Source organism: Patella vulgata, chromosome 4 (genome assembly GCF_932274485.2).
Source record: "Patella vulgata chromosome 4, xgPatVulg1.2, whole genome shotgun sequence".
NCBI classification, from domain to species: Eukaryota; Metazoa; Mollusca; class Gastropoda; family Patellidae; genus Patella; species Patella vulgata.
The window spans coordinates 15,521,114-15,547,185 of NC_065882.2; the positions used below are offsets into that span (position 1 = coordinate 15,521,114).

General features: G+C 36.4%; 1 protein-coding gene across 1 annotated transcript in view; it reads right to left on the reverse strand.

Moving 5' to 3' along the window:
• LOC126817826 (uncharacterized) overlaps positions 1-26,072 on the reverse strand; it is a gene marked incomplete at its 5' end in the record, with an annotated part of 50,625 nt that overhangs the window by 4,900 nt on the left and 19,653 nt on the right. The gene's annotated exons all lie outside the window — the stretch shown is intronic.

Here is a 26,072-nt window from a genome sequence, read left to right on the forward strand (position 1 = left end):
GGCAACCGTTTGGATTAAATCGTGTACTGTGTGTCACTATATTATTTTTCATCGATGCAATTCAAGGGTAATAACTCCACGCATGCTAAACCGTTGAGATTTCTCCTCTGTTTACGAATTACAAACATAGTATGTGCCACATAGTATTGAATATAAAACCTAGCGGAAATACAACCAGTTGAATTTGTAGTAACATTACCTGTTATTCCAGAGCCAATTGGATTTGTTGCACCAGAACTAGCTGAATTTGATGTTACTGGATCTGAGGAATGTCTTGTAGCATAGTCTGTTGAATATGGATCTGGAACAGAGGAATCTGTTTCATGAAAACTAAGGGAAACTGTGGTACCATAATCATTTACATTGGTCGTGTCGACATTTGTTGAGCTAGAATACGCAACAAAAGCTGCTGGATCAGAACCAGTTGGATTTGTTGTACCTGAATATGTTGTTACAGAATCTGTTGAATTTGTTGTACCGGAATAATTTGGTGTTCCAGGATAAGTTGAATTTGCTGTAATAGAATTAAGTGAATGCGGCTGACCAAAAACTGTTGAGCCAGTTGTATCATGGTTAGCTGTTTGTGAACTCGTCGTACCAGAAAAACTTATCGAAGAAGCAATCATATTGGCAGTACTAGACCCGGTTGAATCTGTATTAAGTGAATATGTTTGACCAGAATCTGTCCAGATTGTTGTGTCATAGTTAGCCGTTTGTAAACTTGTCGTGCCAGAAGACGTTATCAAAGAACCCATCGTATTTTCCGAATCTGTATTAAGTAAATGTGGTTGACTAGAAACTCCTGGGCCTGTTGTGTCACGGGTAGTTGTTTTCGAACCCGTTGTACTAGACCCGGTGGAATCTGTATACAGTGAATGCGTTTTATTGGAAACTGTTGAATCTGTCGTGTCATAGTTAGTGGTTTCTGAACTTGTTGTGGCAGAAGGAGTTATTAAAGAACCCATCGTATTTTCAATGACGGAACCAGTGGGATATGTTCCTGAACCAGCTATGACAGAACCAGTTGGGAGTGTTGTTCCAGAACCTGCTTTGAAATAACCAGTGACATCTGTAGTAGTACCAGGATCTGTGGTAATGGATGCACTAGATCCATATTCATCATTTATACCATAATCGGTTGAATTTAATGTTCCAGAACCAGTGGAATTCGTTGTACTCGATAAAGATGAACCTGTTGTTGCAGAACCGATTCGATTGGTTGTATTTGAGTCAGATGAATCGGTTGTGCCAGAATCAGTTGGGATTGTTGAACGAGACTCGTTTGGATCCGCTTTACCTGATACTGTAGACCATATGGAATTGAGGGTCACTGAATCTGTTATATTAGAACCCAGTTGTGCCAAATTCGTTGCACCTGTTTCTCCGGAACCTGTTGATGTTTCACCAGCACTTGTTGAAACTGCTGTAAAACCTACTAACAAAAAAGATTCGTATTACAAATACATTCCCTTTGAAATGAACGCTCTGCTCCGACTGTGCTAATGAAGACGGGTATTCCATTTTATGAACATTTTTATCCCTCGCCGATTTCGTTTCCGGAGCATATCTCATAAACCGTTGAAGGTATATTTTGGAAACTTTATACACACATCAACCAATTATATTAGTTGTGTCTTTTGCTATTTAGGAATTTCTTGTAATTATTTTTTTTTGTGTGTTTCCATGGAAACAAATTTGACTTAGTTTTTGGTGTACAGTTTTGTTTCCGGAGCATATCTCATCAACGATTCAAGATATCCTTATGAACCATTGTACTAAAAATCCAAAAATATTATGTAGTTGTGCCTTTTCCTTTTTAGGAATGCCTTGGATTTATATTATTTGTGTTTCCATTTAAGCAAATTTGCATTAGTTTTTGGTGTACAATTTTGTTTTCGAAGCATATCTCAACAACCATTTAAGATATCTTCATGAAACCGATTATAGTAGTTGTGCCTTTTGATATTTAGGAATTTCCTGAATTTATATCGTATTTCCATGGAAACAAATTTCTCTGTTTAATTATTTTTGAATTCTTACTACACAGTTTTTGGAATATAATTATTATTCTAGAGCATACCCCAGACACTGTTCAAGATAAAGATACTTGTATATCAATGTTACATTCATCAACCTATTATTTTATTTTCTAATGACCGATTTCGTTTCCGGAGCATATTTCATTATCCGTTCAAGAAATCTTTTTTGAAACCTATTGTAGTATTTTACTTTCTGATGTATAAGTTATTGTTTAAGATAAGTTGTTGTGCAAACCCGACAGAGAGTAGCGACTTTGCCTTGCCGAGCTAATGTGATCAGAGTATGGATCGTCTAACTAGGCCCATTGATATTCCAAGAAGTTGTTTCCTTATACCTTGCCAACAGGTGCAAGGGCGCGGGATGGTGATGACTAGTCATCACTACATTAACCAATCTTTAAAACTAATGCTACTACATTATCTAGTAAGTCAGCGTGGATTCCCGTCATCTAACGAAAGGCCATTGGGATAGGTGTTGTCACAAACCTTGTTTTACAAGACAACACACGGACCGATGAAACAGTCTTCTATTACAAATACATCGCATTTCATAAAAATAATTATTGCATCCAACTGATCTTATAACTAATATTAAAATTATTATTATCATCATTATTACCACCTGCATATCAACTAAGACAAAGGGGATTCCTGTCATTTTAAGGGGTTATTACACACCAAAAGATGCAAATAACATGCCTACAATAAACTGTGGATTTAAAGATCCATTCCCGGGAACAAACTGGGTGATTTGATGATATATTTGGACTAAAAACATATTCAAACTAATTAATTTATCATAATTTTGCTTCAGATCCTTCTCTAAACATTGCAATTGTCAGGGCAAATACCCGGCTATAAAAAAATCGATCAAAAGAGGTCATGTCTGTGTCACGTGACACAACGGGTGCGAAGTCGGAGGATAATTCATTGCATACACAAGACGATGTTGCCTTTATCGCTGACCATGTATTACAAATATCGAAGTCTAATTAAATTGTCGGATTATCCACTGCCCGCGACTTTTTCCGTGATTTTTATCTCAGAAATTGTTGTACGTGTAACTTCATAAAGTTTATCAACATGTACATCGAGCGCTAAATCTACGCGTGCAACCTTCGACGTCACGCGTGCAGAAACTCCTAATCGCTGGGCTGTCGATTAGGGGAACCCGTACATTTTTGTCCTGTATGCGCTCCATGAATTTTTTTCAGGGAATTCAGTATTTTTCGAGTAATATTGGATATTTCTACTTTCCATATATACCAAAAATGCCATACTTTTATTGGAAATAACCACCCGATAATTACTTTAAATTAATTATTTTATTATTGAGAGCTCACCACATATGACTGAACATATGCCCATCATATTGATTATGCATACTCCCGACGCAATGGCTCGAAAATTGAGGTTTTCCTTAAGCAATGGCCCAAGAAATTTGGTTCTCCTGGAAGCAATGGCCCTAGAAATTAGGTTTTCGTGAAGCAATGGCCCGAGAAATTAGGTTTTACTGAAGCAATGACCCGAGAAATTTGGTTTTTGATCGTCCAAATTTTACCTAATGGCTATGTGGAAATAAAGGTACTCTAGTGGATGATATATATATGTATATATATCACAAACTATGAAAATATCTAAAGAATATTATTAATGTATCATAATATGTCAAGGTTCATAGAAAATATAAAATGGGGTTTAACATCTTACTTTTCTGCACCAACAGGACTAATGAAGACTGTCATACACTATGCCATCATGGAAATTTGCTTAGATAGCAGCGCTATGACCTACTCTTATATCGAATTCCAACTGTCAAGGGTCCACGGAACCTCATTTCATCGCCCCAACCGAACGACTTACACGCTGTGTCTTGCCGTACCATCTTTCCTGACTGACCATAGGAAACCGCACCGCAATATCTCGATGAGCTTTCTCGACATCGACGGAACCCGGGGCTTCTTGTTAGCCAGATAGTGCCTTAAGTTAAAGCACGGCATACCATTGCTGCTTTATGCTGTGCCCAATGAACTTTCTGATAACAGCCGACTCCTATTTGTTAATGAAACAAATATGTGCGGAGATTTATTACGTCGGGCGCCTTCTCCGACAACGTTTCCGAGATCTTTCTTATATTCTTGTCGGGCTTTTCTTTACTTTATATCTGACAAACTAGTTCTAATTAGACGCAGTTAAATATCTTTGTTTGTATCGTCAGGTATCATTATAATTTCATATTTTACATATTGTGGCCTCAATAATTTCGACCGTAATGAACACAGAAGACTAATTATTGATTTCTAACCAGTTCAATAATTAAGATTTTTCGCTAAAGCTAGGCAATTTCATTGTTCGATGCTTTGGAACAAGAGAACTTTGATTCTAACTGATGCGGAGTGATGAAACTTTGTGTGTAGCTTCCATTCAAACCCTAGACAAGAGTTCGATTGTGAACATTTTCTGCTTAGACTAAGATTAGATAATTAGTTTGAATGCTTGATACTTTTATAAAAGATAAATCTGCAATAAAGCCAAACAAGCCAACAGTGAGGCTGATGTCCCCCGCCGAAATCCCCAAATAAATAGATGACACATATTAATTAATCGCACATCTATTTTTTTCTCAAAAGTATCGAGCAATCAAACTGATTATCGACTATACACTAAGTTTCATCACTCTCTATCAGATAGAATCAAAGTTGTCTTGTCCCAAAGCATCGACCAAGGAAATTGCTTAGCTTTAGCTCGATATGTTAATCATTGAACTCAGTCAAGACGAACATCTACAGCAAGTTTAAACATTCTACCCCAATTAGAAGCCGAGTTGTTATGTTCCAAAGTCATGACCAATCAAAATGCTTTTTGCTCCTTAGCCTAAGCAGACTATTAATTCTCATCATTGAAATGAAATGAAATGAAATGGGGTTTAACGTCCTACTTCTCATCATTGAACTTAGTCAATGTAATGATGTAATGAAACTATACACCAAGTTTCATCACTCTCACTTAATAACTAAAGTTATCGTGTCCAAAAGCATCAACCAATCAAATTGCGTATCTCTACTTACTAGTATTTAGGCAATATCATCATAAGATGAAACCATACAAAGTGTCAAAGTATATACATGTATCAGAGAAAATGCGCATCTTCGCACTCTATCAAGGCATTGACATCATAAACACCTACACCAAGTTTGAACATTGTAGCTCAATTAGAGGGAGAGTTATCGTGTTGCAAAGTCTCGGCCAATCAAATTGCTTATCGCTCTGCTTACCCTGAGCAGAAAATGCTCATTATCGAACTTGTCAAGGTATTGATGTAATGAAACTATACACCAAGTTCCATCACCCTCACTTAATTAGAACTAAAGTTATCGTGTCCCAAAGCATCAACCAATCAAATTGATTATCCCTGCTTACACTAAGCAGAAAATGTTCATCTTCGAACTCCATCAAGGCATTGGCCTAATAAACACCTCCACCAAATTTGAACATTCTCGGTCAATTAGGAGGAGAGTTATTGTGTCCCAAAAAGTGTGACGGAAAGACAGACAGACAGACGAACCCATTTTAATAGTCCCTTGCTTTCTGCGAAAGGCGGGGAACAATAACAGATAAGCACCGCAGACATGTATCAAAGGCCCACAAACTCCTTAAGCAAACACTAATACGTGTTTGGTTTACTTGTTTGTGTGTATCGTCTAATTTCGTTCTGTCGGTGAAAGTTACAAATTTAACTTACCTGGCTTTTCATTTAAAACAATAACCAAGTAAAACACAAAAGCATACAAAAACTTCATTATTTTAAAAGTTTAGTCAACTGCAACATTCAGCTCTTCCTCGGCACAGGACGAAGGATTTACTGTGGCTGATTGACTCTGGTCTGCGTATTGAAAAAACTCTCTGCGAATTTAAATATGCATAGCAAATGAATTTTAATACAGCCTATCAGTTTGCTTGAGTGTAGATATAATTCGTATTTTAGGCTATCATATGACCCCATTAGACGATCTCACCATGAAAGGTAATACGAAATCAAAATATCATTCTCGTAAGCCTAGATCAAATTTTTTCTCGGTGGAATCTCGTATAACATAAAATTATAGGTTTTTGAGTAATTAACATCAATCCAATATGGCCGTTATGGAAATCTTAAAACTCATAATATCCCAGGAATGGTTGGGTTTTGCGGGTAGATATGTATTACGGACATGAAAGCGAAGCGAAAGGCTACCAATCTCTGGGGAATGGTTGAGTTTATGGGGTGTAAATGTATTACGGGTATATAAGCAAGTTCTGGCCTACCAAAGAATCAGAAAAAGAATGATAGCCAAATGTCGTCACAAACCTGCGGCTACAGTTTTACAAAATGGTCATTTCGCGCCAAAGGGGGGATTTCCGTCTGCTTCTATTATAATTTCTACAGTCAGGGGATCTTTATGCACACTACTCATTTATATACAGGATAAAACAGGCATTTTCCGGGTCAGATCCACAGCCGTCACCCATGACAAATTAGGCCAAAGTTGTTAAGTCGAACACATGATCGATTGTGCATTATTTTGCGATTTCTTCCATTAAAGCTTGTTAAGACTCACTTCCATACATGTTTACATGTGTACATAAAAATAGCTAAAGAAATAGTGCAATCCCATGTAAAACGGGAGGTGGCGGCTGAACGATAAATGAGCTCTCGGCTATAATTGCATTTGTTTACTTTTGGGAACAAAATATCTTTAGTAAAACCATGTATATATATTAATAAGTGAACCCGGAATACATGTTGTAAATTCTGTGCTGATCTGCAAGATATTGTAAATTGTGTGGATGTTTGAAAGTTTGAATATCTTTTTAAAGCAAAGTTTGGCCCTTTTAAGCTCCATCTTCTATCAGAGTGTGATTAGCTCAGTGGATTATCAATTGGTGCCTATTCAATAGCGCTAGTGTCATGTACCTGGTTCAGCCAAGAGATGATAACTCACTCAAGACAAGAACTCATAGTAAAGGAGCTAGGGTTCAGGATGTTTCGAAAATCGCGTACAAAATTTCTAATATGCTAGATGAGTGGGCAGTGGTGCCCGATACTGTGAACCTTGATTCTTAAAGATACATTATGTAAGATTTAGAAAAAGAGCTGACCATTCTTCCTATAATAACTCAAAACAAGATATTGTAAAATGAAAATATTATTAAAATTACTCATTTAAAATTAAAAGATCCCTTGACAGTTCATTTTTTTCTGTTATTCATTTCACAACAGGCACTTGTGATTACCCCAGTAGTACAGTTTTTCTCAAGCTAGGGGGCCGAGGGTCCCTGATCTTTGCCCTGCGAGGGGATCCCACTCTATTGGAGGTCCGGCGAGGTACTTTCCTTGCTTTTATAAAACTGACCATCAAAAATGTTTTCTGTAATTTGTCCTGATGTTTCTAGCTTAAACAAATTTTGTGTGTGACAATCCTATTTGAAATTAAGTTTTGAACCCAATATTGAATTCAGTAACCCCAAAAACCCATATATAAAACATATAACAATTAAGTCGTATCCAACGGGAAAAAATGACGGTTAATTAAAATTCAACTAATTTTGAATTTCTACCATCAAGAATTCTCGAAACTTACTTTTGAGATCAGAGTTGAACCCAACACATATATAAGATATATAACCAAATTCCGCAATTTTGGATTAAATTTTGAGGTAATATCCAACAGGAAAAAATGACGATTAAATTAACATCTGTCGATTTGTGTTGCTACTATTTTGGATTTTAGAAATTTATCTTTAACTTCGGACATCGAAAACCATAGAAAAAGTCATATCTTACAAGATTATCGCTGCCCTTTAATTGCATTATATTACCAAACTTGGCAGCCATTTTGAAAGAAATGCCCGGCACCATATGAAAATTTTTTCGGTACATTTCGCTTGCATAATCACTCTGTGTTTGAGGAATTTAAAAAAAAAATATTTATCCTTCCACCACTGAAACACTGATTACGAAATATCGCTCTCTGAAAATTCCTGAAAATGGCCATTTTGAATTATGTTGATTACGTGATTTTGCCTTGGCCGAATTCGGCCGATTTTGAGTATGATTTTGTCTGACATATTTATCATCGAACCAAACTGCATTGGTGCAATTTGTGTAAGGTAAAACGTTATCTCTCCCTACCTATATAATACTGCATGGAGTATATAAAACGTTTTGTAATGTTAAGTAAAGCTGTATGGCGCCATGGCCATAGTTGGGACACAAAATGGCGCCTGGAAATGAGTTGTCGTAACTTTCCCTATATAGGGCTTTGGTTACGATAAGGTAGTAGGAAAAAAATGTTGGCATTTTTAAACTCGCGAGTATCGATTTCCTATCGGTAATACATTTAGTTGCTCTAAAGCCAACCGTTTCGGAGATTTCGTCGATTTTCTGGTCCACTGGCGGCCATCTTAGAATTATGTTAATTATGCAAATTTTCCCAAGACCGATAATGGCCGATTTTGAGTATGATTTTGTCTGACATATTTATCATCGAACCAAACTGCATTGGTGCAATTTGTGTAAGGTAAAACGTTATCTCTCCCTACCTATATAATACTGCATGGAGTATATAAAACGTTTTGTAATGTTAAGTAAAGCTGTATGGCGCCATGGCCATAGTTGGGACACAAAATGGCGCCTGGAAATGAGTTGTCGTAACTTTCCCTATATAGGGCTTTGGTTACGATAAGGTAGTAGGAAAAAAATGTTGGCATTTTTAAACTCGCGAGTATCGATTTCCTATCGGTAATACATTTAGTTGCTCTAAAGCCAACCGTTTCGGAGATTTCGTCGATTTTCTGGTCCACTGGCGGCCATCTTAGAATTATGTTAATTATGCAAATTTTCCCAAGACCGATAATGGCCGCTTTTGTTATGGGAGTACTAGAGACCATACCTGAACAGTTTCTAAAGAAAAGATTTCTGTTGCTTTTGTTCTAGGCCCCCTCTCTCATATTGTTATCTCTACCCACCTACTACTCTTTCTATAGAATTCCTACTGCCAAGCGATCTTTTACGTGCACCACTGACGGGAAAACAACGCCGGAAAATCCCTTAAACACTCGAACCCGCGACCTCCAGGCTAGAGAGACAGCGTCTGCCTCACTTAACCACCGTGGCTCCCAGAAAGTGGATACCTCCTAATGAATAACAGTTTACTATACTCAAGGTCTTTTTGTATCAGTGTACAAAAAGTTAATTCTTGTATAATTGTTTATATAGCTACGAAAACAGTTTATCTATTATTAACGATAGACGTCAGAATATATATCCAATTACTCATAAAATATATATGTATTGCTCAAAACACGTTTTATACGCCCACATTGAAATGTGATTGTATATTGTCGCTGTAGAGACTAAAGTTAATATTCGATTGTCATGAGACGCAGATTCCTATTGATTTTCAACGATTTCCGATAATTACTGTCAGAGTTATGGCCCTTCATCGCTTTGAAATATCTTGTGGACGCTCTAGAGGCTAAAGCTAAAATCCAATTGACTTTAGATTTATACACAGTATTTAAGGTCATGAGACGATTTCCGATAATTACTGCCAGTGTTATGACCCTTGATCTCTTTGAAAAATGTTTGTGAACTCTCTAAAGACTAAAGTTAATATCCAATTTAATTTAAATTTATACACCGTGTTTAAGGTCATGAGACGAAGAAGCCTATTGATTTTCAACGATATCCGATAATTACTACTAGTGTTATGGCCCTTGCTCACTTTGAAAAATCTTGTGGATGCTCTTTAGACCAGCTAAATTCATGATATTAAATGTTTCGTACACTAAACGTTAGCATGGGGCAGAACGAAAAGCCAAACAAATTGTAATGATTTTCTGATAATTACTTAATGAGGTGTGTCTCTTAAATCAGATTTGAGTGTATTATAATTATTTCATTACAGACAATAGAAAAAATATGTGATAACTCTTGTTGCCTGCTCGGACGACTTAGCTGCTGTTGGCGTATGTTTCGTTGCCTGGCAACCTATCTTTGTGGGAATATATTATGATTTAGTTATACGCATTATGTCGTCGCTTCCTTCCTTCCGGGAGTCTTGACTTCTGGACGTCCGTTCGCATTTGTTTGCGATCTCTCCCCAGGTCACAAGTTTTATCCGATTGTGACAAAACTTAAAATATAGGTTTATATCCCAAAGATCTCGGTTACTGTGGATATTGGCACGTATCGAACCGTCACTGTATGGGAATATTGCCCCTGATAATGCACCCGATTATATTGTATTACATACTTCGAGAAGGTATTTGTTGAGTAATAAAACCTTCTAGTAGTTTATCGAGGGCTGGCCGTCCTTACCGCACGGTACAAATATTATCACCACTAGAAGCAACAAATTCCAGAACAAGCAAGAACTCATACCAAAATGGCCGCTTTATACAAATGAGTATTTAGGGAAATACTAACCCGAACCCTAACCCTTTTGAGAGAAGTAAAAACTAAATTAGACCCAAGTTCAGTCTTTTAAAAAGGGTTAGGGTTCGGGTTAGTTATCCCCAGAATTCTCTTTTATATGATGTCAGGGCACCCCAGAATTCAGTAATTAGTCCTGCCATGATTAACGTTAACCACAACACAACGCAAATTACCTCGGATAAGGAATGTCTACTGCCAATGACACTGCGTAGCGGAAAGTCAGGTGTTAGTCGCAAGGACAAGACGAATTGCAAGAAGCAACCCTTCTCTCCATAAACTTGTTATTTGCAAGGACCGTGGATGGAGGATTCTATGATTGAAACGCGCTTCTAGTCAACGTATCAAATATACAGCTAGTGTAGGTGTTTCATTAAAATAGTATTAGTCTGGGTTAATCCATACTGTCATCTGAAAGAAAGAACAAAATAGTGAAAAAACGAAAACAGATAGTCCTGAGTGAAATCCCAATTATTATGGCCTCAAATGTCTGTTCAAAATTATGATTATATCAGTTCCATCTTGAGAATTAGGTCCGAAAGGTTTTTTTTTTTAAAGCCCAGAAATCCAGTTATATACATCAAAAAGTTAGTCATGTTTTAACATTAAAATACTTACATAATAATAGTATCAATTCCACAAAACGTGTTCACCGTGCATACAAAACTATCGACAAAGGTCATTAACTCTACATATTTGTTTGCCAATTTTTGTCAAGAATTTTGAAAAGATTAGTCTTTAAGTGAGATTCGAAGATTGGCAAAGAAGTCACAAAATGAAGTTCAGCTGGGAGTGAATTCCATCTTTCCGCAGCAACAGCAGCAGACGCTCCCTGTCCAAAGTTTGCAGAATTGAAATGAAATGGGTTTTAACGGTAATACGTATCTGTACCGACTGGGTTAAGGAAAGACGATGCAAAAAGTTGCAAGTTTACTCTTTGGTATCACAAGCTAATTGAGAATGTTATTTTAGGAATACGATGTTGACTTAAAAGCAAGCGAAGGCAATACAGGAATGTTTTTGGCTTGACAGTTCATAGACAATTTTAATCATCCTACTAATAACCGGACGACATCAAAGGATTCTAAATTCTAAAATTACATATGGCTAACCCAAATAAAGGACTATGGGTTCGTTAAGGATCAGAAATTAACTCCTTCTTTGTTGTCGAACAAATGATTGTAATAGTAAACACTATGTCAATCAGATGGTACGAAAATCCGAAGTCACGTGTAGTCGTGCGTGTAACAGAACGCCTGACGTTGTTCGTTCGTTCCTAAAGTTTTACGTCCACTTCCACCTAAGGTGATATCGTAGACAGAACGCCTGACAATTGGAATTCGACCAAATAGTTGCCTTTTTGCATTAGACCAATCGGCACAGCAAAGAATGACATTTAACGCCAATTCACAAATCATTTCCCAATTAAAATTGTTAACTGGTGGACACGTCCTGAGGTGTTCCCAAACATGACCTTAAGAAGAAATCCCGTGCTGATATTTCTTACGGTATTAAAAAATCCCAATTTCGATGACTACAAACAAGTCAAATTTGGAAGAACTATCCTTTCGTTGCCCGACAATTTCCCAATTGGTTTTAATTAAGTGAGAGTAATGAAAGTCTGAGTATAGATTCATTATATCATTACCATGACTCAGTTTGATAATGAGAATTTTCTGCTCAGGCTAAGGATCGATAAGCAATTTGATTGGTCAAGACTTTGGAACATAACAGCTCTGCTTTTAATTGAGGTAGAATGTTTAAACCTGATGTAGATGTTCATTAGGTTAGCTGAATGTCTTGACTGAGTTCAGTGATTAACATTTCGAGCTAAAGCTAAGCAGAGCTAAATAATTTCATTAGTCGATGCTTTGGGACAAGATAACTTTGATTCTATGTGATAGAGAGTGATGAAACTTAGTGTATAGGTGATAATCTGTTTGATTGTTTGATACTTTTGAAAAAATTTAATGTACGATTAATGAATCTATTTATTTTGGGATTTCGACTGGGGACATCAGCCTCACTGTTGACTTGTTAATTCATTGTTTGCGAAGGATTTTTATTTCATACCATTGGTCAGTCAAACGAATTATATTTACAACTAGAGGCCTATGACTAGTGGATAGTCGATGCATGTGGATTTGAAGGAATAATAAACATTTAAAGTAGCTAAGTCTCTAACACAATATCATCCAAAATCTACGACATTGAAAACACGAATTATTTGTCAATTTAAATCAACATTGATGGTGTGATCTTACTGGGAAAAGATGGGCTTCTGATATCCAATATTTAAGACAAAATAAACATTTTACCATTGGTACACGAATCGTTTACCATAATACGTTTCAGCTCCATTTGTAATACGGGACTCAAACAAAAAGAGGCTAGGTATATTGTATAAGTCATGTAATCGGTGACGTCATATTCTTATCTGGAGAGCATTCGCAATAAATACTATCGGTGTAGACTGGAGTAACCAGACACTAGAGATTGCCATTTGATTGAGACTTCTGACATTATTTCGCCGAACATAACTGATTAGAAGTTACAGTAGAAACAGAAATGATTGAATGTAAATCAGTTTATATACATTCATACTACATTATTATATGCGTAGCGACCCATTTGTGTCAATATCTAGTTCCCAAATATTAGCGATTTAGCTCCTTTAAATGTGAAATAAAACACAAACATCCCTTTCAGTTCAGTCATCACATATAGCTTTAGTCACATTACGTATAGCTCACGCCTACATTAGCGTAATGCAATATACGTGGTTAGAATTATGTAAATGCAGAAGAAAAATGATATGTATTTAGGCATATCGGTCGATATTTTAATTTCTTATGAATAGAACATATTGAGTCGAATTCTTCTGGATTCAGTGGCTATGCGTTAAGACCGCCATTTTGGGCCTATCCAGAGAATACCTTTATTGATGATTTCTTGCAGGAAATACCGAATTTTAATTTGGTAGATTTTGTTGATGACAAGTTGATAACTGGTTAATTTGTTGTTGTGGGAATGAATGGTAACACAAACATAATTAAGTGTTTATTCAAACATGGAGCACTAAAATCACAGAAACTTAAAAAAAACAACAACACAAAAGGTCCCCGGTCAAGCTCTGACACCTTACTGCTAGTTATTAAAATGAATATTAACATGACAACGTAGAGTCGTTCGGATGGGACGAAAATCTGAGGTTAACATTGGCGTGCACGCAAAAGATCCACTGACTGTTGGAATTCGAACAAAAGAGTAGGCCGCGGTGCTGCTGTCCGGAAGAAATGTACCTATTAGTACACTATATGGCGTATGCCCGTCGTCATTAGCCCAGTCGGAGCAGAACAGTAGTTAAACCCCATTTCATTTCATTTCATGCAGTAACATAAAGGGCTTGGGCGCAGGAAACAACATATTACATGAATCATAGAAAGGGGGTTATTTTATAAGCACCACCAAGGCATGGTTGATAAATAAAAATAAAATTAGGTTTTTATCAAATTATTTACTTACTTTAATATCAATTTAAACAATAATGACGAGAACAATGTTAGTGAACAACGTATTTTTTTTTTTTTTAAATAAAATAAAACCAAGTTCGAACAATCCAAACCATTAGACAAAATTCGAAGTCCTAAAAAAACGGTATAGGCAAAATAGTGTAATAAGGCAAAATAGTGTAATCAGCATATGGACTGTTCACCGTGTACAAAATACACGACAAACAGTGTTAACAGGTGTCCGGAAGAGTAAGCTTACCCTGCCTGGCGCCACACCCGCCATAGCTGCATCCAAACTATTAACAATATGGTTGCTTTGCAGGGCCTTATTTTTGGGACATGGTTCTAAAACATAAAGTATGAAATGAATATAGTAATATGGGAAATTATCAGTCCGAAGAATTTGCCTAGATGTTCTTTATAAATTCAATGCAAATTCAGCTCTGAGGGGTTAGGTCCCTTTACCAAAATACCAACTTCCAAAAATCAGACCCATGTCGCCAAAAATACAAATTGGACACTCATTATCAAAATTGTATGGTCAGCTTTAAACTGGACAGAAGTACAAATTAAACGATTTATGGTGATTTTAAACAGTTTTTACAAATTTTTGAACAAAGATTGGATATTAAACGTATGTGAAAGAAATTAGTGCTAGATACACAAGATTAAACGATACCTGGGTTAGAGTGTAAATCCCCGCCCCCTTGCCGAAAACCTTTTTAATGCAATAGAGCCTATTGTTTTTAATAATATTTTTTCAATTTTGGTGTAAAGCATTAGATTCATCCCAGTACGACCAGAGCCTTCTGGTGCGGATTTATTTCAAATTTTGTGTTAACCATTCGATGTGAACGCAATTGAGGCTACAGTTTTTTTTAACATATGTATTCATATTCGATGTGTGAGACAGAATTTAACGTCCAATCGACACAAACTAGGTCATTTCTGGACTAACACATGGTTCCATTTTATTTCAATAATTCTCTTGCACGTAGGAGTCTTCAGTAGTGGGTGGAAACCGGAGGACCCTTAGAAAACCCACGAGGTTGGTCAGGCGACCCTACTCCTTGTCACGTACAACCGGGGAATCGAAACCACGCCAGTTGACTCAATGACAGACCTAATGATACAGCGCGCACGCGCTAACCATTCGGACATCCACCTCCTCCCCGATATTCAATGTGAAGTATTAGGACAATGAGTGGATCAGCCCCAACTTATGTGAATTTATAGGCGTATGTAGCATGGTAACCACTTTTACATAGATGATACGTCTACTGACTTAAATGTACTGCGAAGGAAAGCCTTATAGATTTTAATAGTCATAAAATTAGATTCAAATATCAGATATCAATGTATTTCTTTCTATCAATTCATCGTTTAATGTGTCCCATTATTAGTATGGGATAAAGAATGAGAAAAGATTGTGAAAAATCTGCGTCATGTTGTGGAAAATGGTATTTTCTTCCTAAATCAGCTTTATTCTGCAATATATGTTAAAATCAGAATAATTTGAAATTACAACCATTCAGTTTAAAGTTGGAAAGGGTCGAATTACCAAAGTGTTTCATATCTAGGGTCTATTAATGGGATTAATGGAATTTCGCGCTGGACCGACACGTTCGCAGAGTTGCCTATCTACACAGAAAGCAGGCATTTAATTAGATAATCATATATAGATAGCAAAGCATGAACAAAACTATAGTATGAACCCAAAGCGAAATGAAATGGGGTTTAACGTTCTACTGTTCTGCTCCGAACTGGGCTAATGAAGACGGGCTATGAGGGAGATTTTGCCCGGACAGCGGCACTACGGCCTACACTTATATCGAATTCCAACTGTCAAGGGATCTTTTACGTGCACGCCAATGTGAACACGGGACCTCGGTTTATCGTCCCATCAGAACGTCTAGACAGCTCTCTTTGTCGGGCCCTCTGTCCTGCATCACTGACAAGGGCGAACCACGCCGGAAATGAACCCGAAGCATTAATGGAGTTGTGGAAAATATGATCTTAAACATGTAAAATTTCAAATTGGGATAATAGCATGCTCCATCGTAAAAGACAAACCCCCTTTCCAGGGATATCACTATTAAGGATGAGCTAAAAAGACCCAATGTATGCAATTTCATTTTTTAATTCCCTGAACGTAATTTGTGCAATATAGGAATCCATTGCAAAATAAATAAATTCAAAAGTCGAATCTTTAATATCAATATCAGTCCAAAATAGATCTTCGTAAATGCTAACGCCGCTAAAGTAGGACGTTAAACCCCAAATCATTTGCTACGCCGCCATATTTATATATCGCGGAATCGAATTGATGGGCCTGTTCTAATCCGATTGCATCCAACCCGGGAGATTATCCACCTTTGATATTTTAATTTTGTTTTCTTAAAGATGCATTATTCAAGAGCTAAAATCTGCTTAATGCAGATCTTTCGTTTGGCCTCAAATGTTTAATAAATAATTAATTAGACATTTATTTGCATGCCGATCCCATAATCAGCTCTTAGATGGGTTTGATTTTTAACAGATTTAAATAGATTGGCCATTGATTGGAAAAGCGATAATCGACACTTCGTTATCGTAACAGTGGTGGAGAACGCTAGATCGGAGATGGTCTGGCACATATTATGACGTCGTATGTGGAGTGTGGGTTAAAGTAAGGGTTGGGGTTGCAGATTTCGTCAAGATCTCAAGATGTAAACGGGGTAAGCGCTAACCCCGAATCTTACGCACAATCCTCATATGAAGTGATTTGTGGTAGACTGTCTTCCATCTAGCGTTATCCAAATACGGTAACAATGCCAATCGAGACTACACTGTTCTTCAACGACGATAACTCCGCTGAGACTGAAGTAATTATTATAGCGTAAACTGTCAGCTCTTTATTTTAATCTCACATAATACATCTTTAATTAAATGTCATATAACTAACCGGAGTACACATTAGCGTGGAGTAAGCAGTGAGAAATTATATATTTTCTGAAAAACTCAAATCACGTACAGTTACTTTAAGGGTGGATAATAAGCAAAAGGAACATAGTAATTACGAATTCAATCACTGACATGGTAATGACCGGAACTGAAGCACCAGACTCATCAACATCTGCTGCTGTAGTTGTGGGGTTGCTAGTTTGATTGGAAACTGGTGTGTCAGAGCCTAAAATATACAAACAAATACTATATGCTATATACAGACACATATGTGTAGCTTGGTCGAGAGCGATACGCAACGTCATGCTTGAGAACTTCAAAGAGCTTAAAATACAAACACTAATTTAACATTGGCACATTGCCCGTATCGTTGTTTGAAATAATGGTACGCCAACATCAAAGGACGACGTCACATCTGTATTTTAATTTATGATACATTGGGTGTTCAAAGAAGCTATGTGACGAATTTCAGTGTCCTTGTCGCCGTATTCCCCATCTATCAAGCTGTAATTCCTTACTGGTAAGATTCTGTAAGGATTGTTGTCTATATATAAACTGATATCTTAAAACTATAAACCAAGTTTCATTACTCTCCCACAATTACCATGAAATTTATCATATCCGAAATCATCGTTTAATCAAAGTATCTCTGCTTAGCCCAAGTCAAGACATTTACCTAATGAGTAACTACACCAAGTTTGAACATTCTACCTCAATTAACAGAGCTATAGAATTCCGAAGTCTTGACCAATCAAATCGGTACTTAGCACAAGCCGTATCCGTATCATCGAATTTAGTAAACAAAGTTTCATCCCTCAAGTTATCTTATCCCAAATTAATGCGTAATGGGATGGCTTTTCGCTACTTAAGCTAAACCGACAATACCCATCATCAAACGCGGTCAAGGCATGTATCTCAATAAACCCATACCGGTACAACAGGTTTGGAATCAAAAGTAGAGGTCTATTGTCCCAACAGTGGGACGAACATACGGGCTAATCCAGTTAAGTACTGGGTCACATAACACTTTACAATACAATCGTATGACGGGGATAGAGTAAATCAACGACCTGGCGCAGAACCAAACGCGGGCGTTTTAAATAAAATTACTATCTCCGGAAACTCATGCGGACCAGAATTAGTTGACCCCATACCAGTTTAATATGTTTTAAATATAACTACTGGAAACCTATGTGTGCCAGAATAAGTTGACCCTTACCAGATAAATATGTTGTAGCAGAACTCAATGAATTTGTTGTAGCAAAGGCAGTGAAATACGTTGTCCCCAACCCAGCCTCATAAACAGTTGCATTTAATGAATCAGTTGGATGTATTTGTTTTGTACCAGAACCTAATGTAGGTGTTGATCTTATTCCCGTTGATTCCTTTGTACCAAAACCAGTTGCATGTGTTGTACCAGATGCCGTGCCAACAATAGCTGAATTCAATAAATCGGTTGGTTGCATTCTTATTGAATCTGCAAAAACATTTGTACCAGAACCTAATAAAGCTGTTGGTTGTATTCCTGTTGAATCTTTTGTTCCATAACCAGTTGCAAATTGTATGCCAGAAACAGCAGAAGGCAATGAATCAGTTTGATATGTGCTAGGGGAGCTGCTACATCGTTTGTACTAGAACCTGTGGAATCTGTTTCACCAGAATTAACAGATGTTCTCTCACCAAAACCACCAGTAATCGCAACAGCTGGATATGTAGTTTTGAGTCCAATTAGATCTGTTGTATCCGTACCAGCTGTGCCTTTACCTTTATCTGTTGTGTCAGAAGCCGTTGAACTTAATGACATCGTTGACCTTGTACCGGAATCTGTTCCAACAGACACTGGTGAATTCGAGTTGATGGAACTAACTGAACTGGTATCAGATTCCACTGTTACAGAACCTGTTGACAAAAGGGTGCATTTTACAATAACACTTCTTTGCTGGACCCATTCATGTTTTCAATAAAATATTGTAAGCTAATGTACATCACTATTACGATTCAAATATGCACAGTGAACGAATTTGACAATAAAATGAAATGAAATGGGGATTAACGTCCTACTTGTCGGCACCAAATAGCTAATGATGACGGACTTAACCCATACATTGTGCTATCATTATATATAAAATTATATATAATTATATATAAAAAACATTCTTGCTCAAACCAATCTTGTTTTCAAAAACAGATTATCAGCTGGCGTATAAAACTATTTTATATTATATATCATCATCTTAATTGTCATTATGATCAAAGATTATGGAAGACCTAACAGCTCAATATTCAGTGTTCTTAATTCATAGTCCTTAAATCTTCAATTGTTGTCGTATTTCGACATTTGTACACTAAAATTAACATTTGTATCTTAAAATCATTATTTGTTTTACAAAGTAGATATTTGTCATATTAGATTTGTAAAATGTATTTTTGTTTAATTTATATTTATTTTAATATAAAGACAAAATTTATTTTAGTAAATCAAACAAATAATTTACACATCATACAGACAAACAACCTAATAACCAAATCTCGAACAAATTTCTAAACACAAATCTGCAAATACAAATCTCGCAAAACATTTCTCCAAAAATATTTCTTAAATAACAGTTCTCAAAATTCATCGAACCGGAACAACATGACGACATAAGCGGCAATCAACCTGGCATACAATAAGTCACCATACAACAAATGAGAATCGAGCAAACATAATATACAATAAGAAATATCACTCGATGACCGTGACTTTAGTGAAATCTGAAATCGTGTGGGTGTTATATATTGTTAATCTGATCTAGCATTAAATAAAATAAATTGAAAGTAGTCTATTTTTATAAGCCCTCAGTTTCATGTGTACGTATATTGTCGTCGTCCCTGTCCGGACGTCCGTCCTCAATTTGCTTGTGGATACCCTACAGGTCACAATTTTTATTTGATTTTGACGAAACTTAAAATATTGGTCTATCCCCCAAAGATCTCGGTTCCGTTCGATATTGGCATACATCGGACCAAAACTTCATGGATTATGGTCCCTGCTTGTACGAAAAATCACGTTTTTAGCTTGTGGACAAAATTTTCATCTGATTTTGATGAAACTTGAGATGTATGTTTATAACCCCAAGATCTTGGTTCCTTTCGAATATGTTTGGCGCAATATAGCCCGGTTGGAACTGATGTGCCATAAAACCATATTTCATTCATTCATTCCTATATTTTTAATCAAACGTGGCGCTCTGCTTAAGATGCTATGTAAAAAGCGTGAAGGACAAATGGGATGCGGCAGAATGCAAATGTAAAATGTGATAAGGGAAATGTCAAATGTAGATACGTCAAAACAGCATTTTCCAATAAAACATTTGACACATTGCATTTGACGTTTTACATTTAACTTTGGCCTTAGAGGTATTTTGACTTTATAATTACCGGTATTAAGACTTTGTACATTGTACTTTTACACGTAATTAATGGAAAATAGCAGAGCATTTAATATTGGCAGCGATACCCTTCCATAATAAAAACACACTACTTTTGCACAATCTGTTTGCCCAACCTGGTTTATATGGAAAACCGCTAGATTTTTTAAAAGATGTAGACTTTTATCATTAATTTTAATTGTAAAGAATTATATTTAAAACATTTTAACCATATTTATTGTAATTTAGTTATAATTCTTTTTCTGTGAAATTTGTATAATAATTTGTGATATATTAGATATTTACTGATTAAAAACACTTATATGGATATACTACTTCTGAATTTATTAACATGCTACGTTTCGATACACATACAGATATCGTTATCAAGCAAATAATGATATATAACAAAAATGTGGTGCAATATATAGTTAACAATTGGAAACCATGTAACAGATTAATCATTAATTAAGAATAAATAAGATGAGAGAAGTAATAATATGGATTAACAATTCCAAAGGGATTAACAAGATGAAAGACTGTAATGTATTGATAACAATTAGAAATATTAGCAGATCAAACTAATAATTATAAGAGATTAACTATATGAGAGATAGGAATATATAGATAACAATTAATACACTAATTAGCAGGTGAAACCATAACTACAAGACGGTGGGTTAACCACACAGGCAAGAAATCGAAAACTAGGGGAAGGAAACCATAATGTATTGATAACAATTAGAAATTAGCAGATAAAACTAATAATTATTGGGATAACAAAGCATAAGATAAAAGTACGATACTTAAAGAAAACAGTTATCAACCTCTCCTCCCACACGCTTACAGATGACCAGATACACCTCTAATCGAAAGGACTTAAATTTATACCATCCAACAACAAACCACCAATTGAAACGTTCATTACCAATATAGAGAAAGGCCTTCAGCAACTAGCCCCGAATGGTAAAATAAATTATATTAGACACCAAATCAAGAAGATTCTAGAGAAACTAACCTAACTAAAGAGAAAACCAGTGCAATCAAAGAACTAAAGGAAAATAAAGAGATATCAATAGTTGCAGCTGATAAAGGTAAAGCCACTGTACTAATAGATACTTGTCACCTGAATGAACTCGTAAACAACACCTTATCAGACAGTTCAACCTACAAACAACTAAAAAAGGACCCTACAGCAAAACTTGATGACAACTTAAATCCACACTAAAAACCCTCCGCGACAATAATGAAAAAGATAAACAACTTTATGAGAAACTAAACATATCCCGTCCGACGCCACCTTATGCTAGAGGACAGGTTAAAATTCACAAAGACCCAATCAAAATTAGACTGTTAACATGTTCTCGTGGATCAGTGTACTACAACACGGCACAGTATATCTCTAAACTATTATCACCCATTGCAACTAGTGCTAATTCTTATATTAAAGATTCAGCAGAAGTCTGTCATAGACTTCATCAAAATAATGTGAATGGCCAGTTAGTTAGTTATGATGTTGTTGATTTGTTTACAAATATACCTCGGGATGAAGCAGTACAAGTGTTAAGGCAGAAAATTGAATCCATTTACCAACAACTAACCACAAACCTCAAAATCGACAGTATCATTTAACTAATAGAGCAATGCATCAATTCTTCATACTTTTCATGACAATCCGGTCTTTATGAACAGGTGCATGGATTACCCATGGGATCCCCCGTAAGTCCTCTCATAACAGAAGTGTATATGACCCATTTTGAAGAATCTGTCCTAAAGTCTACACCTATCCCACCTATAACATGGATTAGAAAAGTTGATGATGTATTTGCCATTTTGGAACCAGGTCAGAATCCACATCACCTTCTCGAACACCTCAATAGCGTCCAACCTCGAATGAAATTTACTGTAGAATTAGAAAAAGACAACCAATTACCTTTCCTAGATGTATTAGTAATTAACTCCGCAGATAGCCTAAAAACCACTGTTTACCGCAAGCCAACCCACACGGACCAATATATACATAATAGTTCTAACCATCCAACCAAAGTCAAAACAGGAATCATAAGTACCTTAACAAGACGCGCAAAATTAGTATGTCATGATGATCTACTCGACGCTGAACTACAGCACATTAACCACGTCCTTACAGAATACAACAACTACCCTGTCAACACAGTTAAAACAACCATGAAGAAAACTCTGACACATACTTGCAAACCACCCGATGCCATTAGAAAAAGTCGTCCGATATTCATCACCATCCCATTTATAGGACCAGCTAGCCACCATATTAAAAGAATTGTAACGGAGCAAATCGGCGCAGAGGTAGTATTCAGCAGCGGAACCACACTCAGGACTATGTTAAAAGCTGATGGTAGGATACTAAAACCAAGAGATGATTTGGCGTACATTGGAGAAACTTCCCGACAGATTTCCGTGAGAACAAAAGAGCATCACACGGCAGTTACAAAACAAGAATATAATAAATCAGCAATAGCAGAACACATCTACCAAAATCCTAAGCATAATATCAAATGGGAGAATACAAAAATACTAGCTAAAAATTTACCAACTTGGAAAAATAGAATTCTACGAGAAGCGCTAGAAATTCAAAAACATAAGCCTAAATTAAATAGGGACTCAGGACATTTTCTCCCAAATCTTTGGGTCGATTTATTTAATTCCTATTAATGTGAAGTTTTCAATTTCTTGCCTGTACGGTTAACCATTTTCATCTCGTAATTATGGTTTCACCTGCTATATTAGTGTTTATTTGTTGCATGTATCTATATATTGCCATCTGTTATCCCAATATTTATTAGTTTTATCTGCTAATTTCTAATTGTTATCAATACATTATGGTTTCCTTCCCCTAGTTTTCGATTTCTTGCCTGTGTGGTTAACCCCCTCATCTTGTAATTATGGTTTCACCTGCTAATTAGTGTATTAATTGTTATCTATATATTCCTATCTCTCATATAGTTAATCTCTTATAATTATTAGTTTGATCTGCTAATATTTCTAATTGTTATCAATACATTACAGTCTTTCATCTTGTTAATCCCTTTGGAATTGTTTATCCATATTATTACTTCTCTCATCTTTTTTATTCTTAATTAATGATTAATCTGTTACATGGTTTCCAATTGTTAACTATATATTGCACCACATTTTTGTTATATATCATTATTTGCTTGATAACGATATCTGTATGTGTATCGAAACGTAGCATGTTAATAAATTCAGAAGTAGTATATCCATATAAGTGTTTTAATTTGTGAAATCTACCTCTATATATCTTACAAGGATTTGATATTTACTGATCTGTGATATTTTGTTTATACATTTTTGAAATATCACTGTCTTGAAACATTCACCATATAACTGGCGCAATATAGTCCAGTTGGTGCTGACGTGCCATAAAACCATTATTTCATTTCATTTCATTTGTGAAAACCTCACTGTAAATGGTGCTTTCTAGAGTATATCCTGCATGTTTCTACCTTATGCACAAAATTAGAGTGTGGCGATCTTACCATTTCATCAATCAAGATGTAAATTCAAGATTAAAAAGGCCCCGCAAATTAACAAAAAAGGCCCGCAAACAACGTCAGAAGATCAACTTCTTGAGAAGCCCACGAGTCTACCACACTCGCCGGCTTCCTAGCCCATTACTGGTTTGAAGACGAAGACATGGATATAATTCAATGACGATTGAATACCACTCGGGTTAATTATTCAATGGTTCAAGAGAGTGTACCCCTGAACACGAGCTGTATTCAATGGTCATTGAGTTTTGTTTGTATTCTATAACTACATGCAAATCTCAAAATACACTGTACTACTTGGATTATCAAAGAGAAAGAGAGAAATGGGGTTTAACGTCCACTCGACACAAACTAAGTCATTTCGGGACTAACATATGTTTTTTAAATTTTATTTCAATAATTCGCTTGACTCAATGACAGGTCTTATGATACAGCACGCGCGAGCTAACCATTCGGCCATCCACCCCCCCCCCCCCCCGCCCGATTATCAAAGAAAGTCAGCAGCAATAATGTTAATAATCATCATAGGTTCCGCCCTTTTTTCTTTCTTTTTGACAAAAATTTTGGTTGCCTAGTGGCGACGGCATTACAGTTTGACGTAATTTTGAAATTGACGTCATTCTGGACAAAAGTAGTATGTGTCCTAGCCATTGAATACAACCATAGGTTATTCAATGGCTGTATTCAATGATATTTGCTTGCATTTGCATGTAGTTATAGAATAAAATACAAGACCACTTTATATATAAGCAATAATCTTTGACTGTTTGTGGAATGTATGCCCTAGAGGAACATAAGATAGTCGCATATCTCCCCAATATCATAAAATAATGTATATTAATCTTGACTTTTACAGAGCGTAGCCCACAAGAACATCAAAACGCAAGCTGTGGGGACAAGATGTGTCTTACCTTCGTCTTGAATGGTGAAATCCACAGAAAATCCCGGTGCGGTTATGCTATCATCTGAAGCAAACTTTATTACCACTTGATTAGACTGTATTAATATTGGGTTCGGTATTTTTGTACCACAGATCTTATAATACCTATCGTATATAATCATTAAGTGGTCATATCGACATTTCGGATAGTCTTCGAGCTGAAATATAGGTTTTGATTGTTTTTGCACAACTTTCAAACTAAAAAAAAAAAAAAATTTAGCTGAAATATGGTGTTTGGTGGATTATATTTAACATTTTCATAACTAATAATTTTGTTATTTTTTATGAATAGGGATCTTGTATATCTGATGAGCTTTACGGGCTAAGCTTTGGGGGTCTTTTTCTGTATGTTGGCAGTAAAAAGTACAAAAACGTGTTGGTTGTGTGTAATCGGGTGTTCTAGGAGGATAAATAGTAAGCATACACTGTTCTGAAACTTGATACTGAACTAAGTGCAGACAAAGAATGAACGAGAGAATGGGGTTTGACATCCACTCGACTCAAACTGTGTCAGTAGGGACTAACATGTTTCACATTTATATCAATAATTTGCTTGCCCATAGCGTTCTTAGCAGTTTGGGGACCCGGAAAATACTCACGTGCTTGGACAGGCGACCTTACTCTTCGCCACGTACTAGCGGGGAATCGAAAGCACGGCACTTTACTCAATGACAGTCCTTATGATCTAATAAGTCACCCCCTCCCAAAACTAAAGAAAATAACTGACGCTGTATTGTAGTAACCGAAACTAAAATATCCCAGACCTGGTTGCAACGGGAATCGCGATGGCCCAGTGACCATGATGATCAATTGGGCGCAGGACGGGGGTCCTGGCAAGGAAAGTGTCTATAGTCTGTCGGTTGGGACAAAAAATAAACGATGTCCCGTGTACATGGTGCAATTGACAGTTAAGATTTCCACACACCCAGTCATGTCGGTACAGAAAAGTAGGACGTTAAACCCCATTTCATTTCCTGATGGCCAGTAAGTTCAGCTGCCCGGGGTGATGCCCCGGGCCAACTCATTGTTTGTATATCCCAAGACTAACGTATAGGTCCCAATCCGTGTGAGAAATACGAAAAAACAGATGAAATTAATTTCATTTTATTGTCTTAGTGGATGCCCCCGTAAAATTGAGTTCCGGGGCTGTTGTCCCCTCTCTGTTGTTCTAATTAAACCCTGCCTTGAGTAAATCACAGAGGAC